The following is a 6,036-nucleotide window of genomic DNA, read 5'->3' on the forward strand; positions in this document are numbered from 1 at the left end:
TATAATTATATAAACAAACTTCTAACCTCCTTTATTTGTCAAATTTTAGTAGGTTCTAAAGAAAAGCCTGTAATATATTAAAGGGATAGAGCCCAGGTATTGAGTGAAATAAAGTAATATGTTTATAAATACTATAGTGTTCATATTAGCAGTCGCTTTGACCTAGAATACTATGTTGACCTGGAGTAAAACGGGATGATTAATAATTAAACACAGGACTCTCACAGAATACACTGAATCTTCTTCAATAGCAAAGCTTCATTTTTGTTTCGTTTTTTTTCCAGAAGAAACTCAACCTAAAAATATTTCTCTACTGATGAAAGCTAAAGTTAGCCAGAATTATTCCCACCAACAGAGCTCAAGACAAAGTAAGCAGTGCTTCGAGCAGAACATGATAGCAGAGATTAGCAGCACTCTCAGATAAAAGTCAAAGGTGGCTTTCTTTTCTGGCCACTATTCCTGTTAATTTTTTACCTTCCAAATTCCTCAGGTATTTCTCTATCCATTATTGCTTTTCTCCATAGTATCCTGATCATCTCTCTTTTCCCACTAGTTCATGACCTCTTTTACCTCATAATAAATATGCTTGAGTGTCCTCCTATCTTACCGAATAGAGAAAAAAGAACGAAGAAATAATCTTACTTGACTTCATGTCCCATTTGAACTGGACTTACTTTATGTGATTTACAGTCTGTCAGTGAGATGCACTTGCATGAGTTCAGACAACAGAAGTAAGATGAGTTTCTCCCTCTGGTAGTGGCAGCAGCAGAGATATGAGTTTTTGGCAAACTTGAGTGTAGGTAGGAACAAGCCCGACTCCATTTTCTCTGCTAGTCACCAGTTTTAGGACTATGGAGGAACTCTGATTACAGCAGATGCTTTCTGCGGTTTCCTTATTCATTGTCCAGCTTTCACATGCACATGAGGCTATTAAAAACACCATGGCTTGGGTCAGACACAACTTAGTCTTGAAGGTGACATTTTTGCTTTTGAACACTTTAAAGAGGTCTTTTGCAGCAGATTTACCCTATGCAATGTGTCATTTGATTTCTTGACTTCTGCTTCCATGGGTGTTGATTGGGGATCCAAATAAAATGACATCATACATGAAGAAAGCAAGACGTCATTAAAAAGACGGAAAAGAAAGAAAAGACCTGAGCTGCTTACTAAATTGCTAGAGGGGATGAAAGAAGAGAAGATGGGTAAGGCTGAAAATAGGTCTTTAAGTCATGCCACTACAATCTGTATACAAGATGCCATCAAAAGAAGATGGAAGGAATACAGAGTCCCTACACCAAAAAAAACTGGTTGATATTCAACCATTTCAGGAGGTAGCATATGATCAGGAACTGATGCTACTGAAAGAAGAGGTCCAAGCTGCACTGAAGGCACTGGCAAAAAACAAGGCTCCAGGAATTGATGGAATACCAATTGAGATATTTCAACAAACAAATGCAGTGCTGGAAGTGCTCACTCATCTATGCCAAGAAATTTGGAAGACAGCTACCTGGCCAACCGACTCCCAAGAAAGGTGATCCATCCAAATGTGGAAGTTATCGAACAATATCATTAATATCACAGACAAGCAGCAGTATATAGACAGTGAACTGCCAGAAATTCAAGCTAGATTCAGTAGAGGATGTGGAACCAGGGATATCATTGCTAATGTCAGATCGATCCTGACTGAAAGCAGAAAATACCAGAAAGATGTTTACCTGTGTTTTATTGAGTATGCAAAGGTATTTGACTGTGTGGATCATAACAAATTATGGATAACATTGCAAAGAATGGGAATTCTAGAACACTTAATTGTGCTCACGAGGAGCCTGTACATAGGTCAAGAGGTAGTCATTGGAACAGAACAAGGGGATACTTCATGATTTAAAGTCAGGAAAGGTGTGTGTCAGAGTTGTATCCTTTCACCATACCTATTCAACCTGTATGCTGAGCAAATAATCCAAGAAGCTGGACTATATGAAGAAGAATGGGGCATCAGGATTGGAGGAAGACTCACTAACAGCCTGCATTATGTGGATGACACAACCTTGCTTGCTGAAAGGGAAGAGAACTTGAAGCACTTACTGATGAAGATCAAAGACTATAGCCTTCGGTATGGATTACACCTCAACATAAAGAAAACAAAAATCCTCACAACTGGACCAATAAGCAACATCATGATAAATGGAGAAAAGACTGAAATTGTCCTTGATGTCATTCCACAACTCATGTGGTCTTCTGTCATTAGTGTTCAGTGCATCAAATCTATTCTTGAGATAGTCTCTAAATTCAGGTAGGATATATTCAAGCTTGTAATTTGGCTCTTGTGGACTTTGTTCTAATTTTCTTCAGTTTCAACTTGAACTTGCATATGAGCAACTGATGGTCTGTTCCACAGTCTGCCCCTGGCCTTGTTCTGACCAAGGATATTGAGCTTTTTCATCATCTCTTTCCACAGATGTAGTCAATTTGATTCCTGTGTATTACATCAGGTGAGGTCCACGTGTATAGTCAATGTTCTGCTGCTATTCATAAGGTCTTCACTGGCTAATTTTTTTCAGAAGTAGAGTGCTGTGTCCTTCCTAGTAGGTCTTAGCCTAGAAGCTCAGCTGAAACCTGTCCGCCATGGGTGACCCTGCTGATATTTGAATACAGGTAGCGTAGCTTCCAGCATCGCAGCAACATGCAAGCCCCCACAGTACAATAAACTGACAGACTCCTGGGAAAGCTCTGTACCTTCACCAATAAGTACCTGGAGGCATCCCACTCCACCAGTAAACTTCAGCTGGCCAGAAGGCACTCAGCTCTCTTGCTCCATGGGTCTGCCAGCCTGGCTCCATCGATAAGTGCCTGGAGGTATCCCACTCTGCCAGGAAGCCTCCTGTACGAAGGCATTCAGACCTCTTGCTCAGTGGGTTGGCTCTAGGGCTGTCTCATGCTGGTCTCCTGGTTCTGCTGCCGCCGCCTTCTTGCCCTACTAAAACTGTATTATATGCATGTATACTTATATCTAGGTCTTGTAACAGAGACTTATATTAACACAATGAAGAGTTTGAGTCTCTCACTCAGTTCCTTTTCTGAACTGTTTCTCAGTCTTAGCTACTCTGAAAATAGAGGTGGCCAAGCTCCTTAAGCAGGGATTCTATGATATGACCAAAATATACTGTAAGTCTTATTCTAACTTAACTCAAAGAGACTTACAGTCATTTACACAGGACACTGTGCATGGGGAAAGGAAAATATCTAAACTTTTCTAAAAGCTTTGTTCACTGGCTTTGAACTGTTTCTAATCACAGGAGGCGAACAGCAACAACAAAATAATTAAAAAATGTGGCATAGTTAGCCCTCACCACTGGTCATGTTCTCCCCTCTATTTCACAACTTTGGGGTTAGGTCAGTGCGATTTGACTGGTTCTGTTGAATAGACCCAACGTGCCTCCTATATCTTTCTTTTCCTCTGCCACAATATCCTTGGAGGGCATGGATGCTAGGTTTCATAGTTTCAAGATGGTGGATAGAAGGTTGAATAAAATCTGCCTCTGATGTAAGCAAGACATAAAGTCTTATCATGTTAATGATAAGGCTTAATGGGGTTTAATGATAATAGGGTTTAATGATAACACATTTTATCCTAACAGAATTTATTCTATCCTGACAAATACAGAATTTGCTGTCTGTGGTAGGGTACTGTTATAGGAACAACAACTCTAAAATCTGTGATACTGGAACAGGCTGGATAGGCCCAGCTCACTATTATTTACTCCCCATTGCTAACCGCCACATTGTCTCGTGATTTTTCCTTCTGGTTCCAGTCTCTACAAAAAGGTTTAAGATTAACCGATGTTCCTCCCTGGAGGGTGGAAAACAAGTGATTATGATCTAAGAATGAAAAACCAAACAAAGCACCCATCTTGTGACAAGAAAAAGCAGGATATCACCAGATAATCCCCAAGGATGTCACCAGATAACCTCTAAGAATACCAGTAGAAGGTTAACTTATCTAAGACATCATCACCTCAAGGGGAAATTACCACAAACTTCTAAGATACATAATCCAGTCCCTATAAAAGACTTCAGCCGATCTCCAGTGGGGAGATTTCTGCCTACTAAACTTGTAGCTCCAAGGAAGAGTAGATTAAAAAAAAAAAAAAATGAAAGAACATGCATAGTGCAGTTTGCTTGGCAATGTCCTGTTTAGCAAGTTATTATAATAAGGAGTTGACAGAGGAAGAAGCTGGGTGGGATACCAAGCAGAAACAAAAGTGAACTTGCAGTTTTAAAAGCAAATTACTGCTAGATCCTGACAGTAAGAGATGGGATTTAAAAAACCTTGTTCAGCAAAGGCACGGTGAACTCTTAGGTTCATGTAAAAGTTAAGGGTGTAGCTGTTCCACCTATTGTTCCAGATAGTCACAGGTTGCTTTCAAGTTGAGCAAAAGAGCCAAAGGGTTAAGACAACAGAACAATAAAGTAGTGGAGAACTGTCATCAAAGTAATTATTAGCATGTGGAACTGACCTAAAGTAAATTGATCAAAAGCTTCCCATCTTGTTTTTATTTTTTAAGGAAATGTATTTCCAAAGAATCTTAAGACACTACTAAAGAGTTTTGACTCTTTGAGATTTCAAGTAACTCTTCAGTACACAAAATTTCAAGGGCAGTAAATGACCCTTTCTACCTGCAGCTACAAGACAGTGTTGAAAAACTAGAATAGGCTTAATTGTAACAGAAGTTGAACTTTAGTGAAGGTTGAATTCTCATTCTAGACAAATCTTCTTCATCAAATTTGGAAACATGATAGGGAATAAGAGTAACCTCGACACCTGGATGGGAGAACCCACTTGAGAATCTGTAAGGCCCAGACTCCCTTGAGCTCTCTGCACCTGCAGAAGTGCTCCAATCCCATTTCCCACCTCTCTTGTTGGTTAAGAAGCTCCTCCTTCTTGCTTGAAGAAAATGCAAAAGACTTAAACAAGGCAGACAAGCTTGTTAGACACTGCTCGCCCTCCTTAGTGTATGCCCCACTTCCTCTCCAGGCCACCACACTAACAACTAGGGTCAAATATAAGTATGACTGGACATGGGAAAAGCCCAGCTGGCTAAGCTGATTATAGTCCAAATAACACACGATCTTGGATTTTTCTCCTGAGTACAAAACTTATATATAAGTTCTGTTTAGTAGAGTTCTTCTCTTTCATGTCACAGAGGCAACTAAAATTCAGCACATCTGAAACTGAATTTATCTTCTCTTTGATGCTTTCTTTAAGAATACTGATCAGAATACAATAGGGACTTTTACACTTAAGCACACAATTAGAGTTTCACCAGTTACTGGGACTCAGTATAGCACCTTTACAGCATGCACTATGAACCCAGACAACTTGAACTCTAATTCCAATTTTCATATCATTTAGGTTCAGTTTTATCTACCTAATAATCTTATTGAGAAAATTAAATATAAAAATATTTATGGAGTTCAGGCAGAATGGCACGTTAGGCAGAAGCACCATGCCGTCCCTCCACAGCAAAGATCCGAAAAACTAAGCCGAACAGAGAATACAACAATCCTGAAACCTTAAAACATCAAATGAAGAGATAAAGAACTCAGTCAAGCACCAAAGAACGGAGAGTGAGGAGAGATTCATGCAGAGGTCCCCTACCAGCTAACGCAGCATGGATCTGCCATCTTGGACTCCTATCGAAGACCAGCAAACAGGGGGTACGAGAAAGCAGCCTCACGGAGTGTCCAGTGGGAGACAAAACAACTGGTAATTTGCGATATACGCCTTCCCACCCCCCATCCATCTTTACCCCAACTCAGCCTCCTCTGCTTCCCATGGCCACAATCTCTTGACCGGGAAACAGTGGCTGCTTGGATTGCACACACCCGAACAGGTGGCTCTCTGAGTGCCATTTGTTGGCTGCTGGTGTTGCTTTTTTCTGCTTCTTTTGATTTCTTCCTTGCCTCTCGCCACCTCCCCCTCCTTTCGCTCGAGTACATCACTCCGTGTGCCATCTTTGCTTCTTCCTGAGGGGCTGC

Source organism: Trichechus manatus, unplaced genomic scaffold, assembly GCF_000243295.1.
Source record: "Trichechus manatus latirostris isolate Lorelei unplaced genomic scaffold, TriManLat1.0 scaffold00095, whole genome shotgun sequence".
Lineage (NCBI taxonomy): Eukaryota > Metazoa > Chordata > Mammalia > Sirenia > Trichechidae > Trichechus > Trichechus manatus.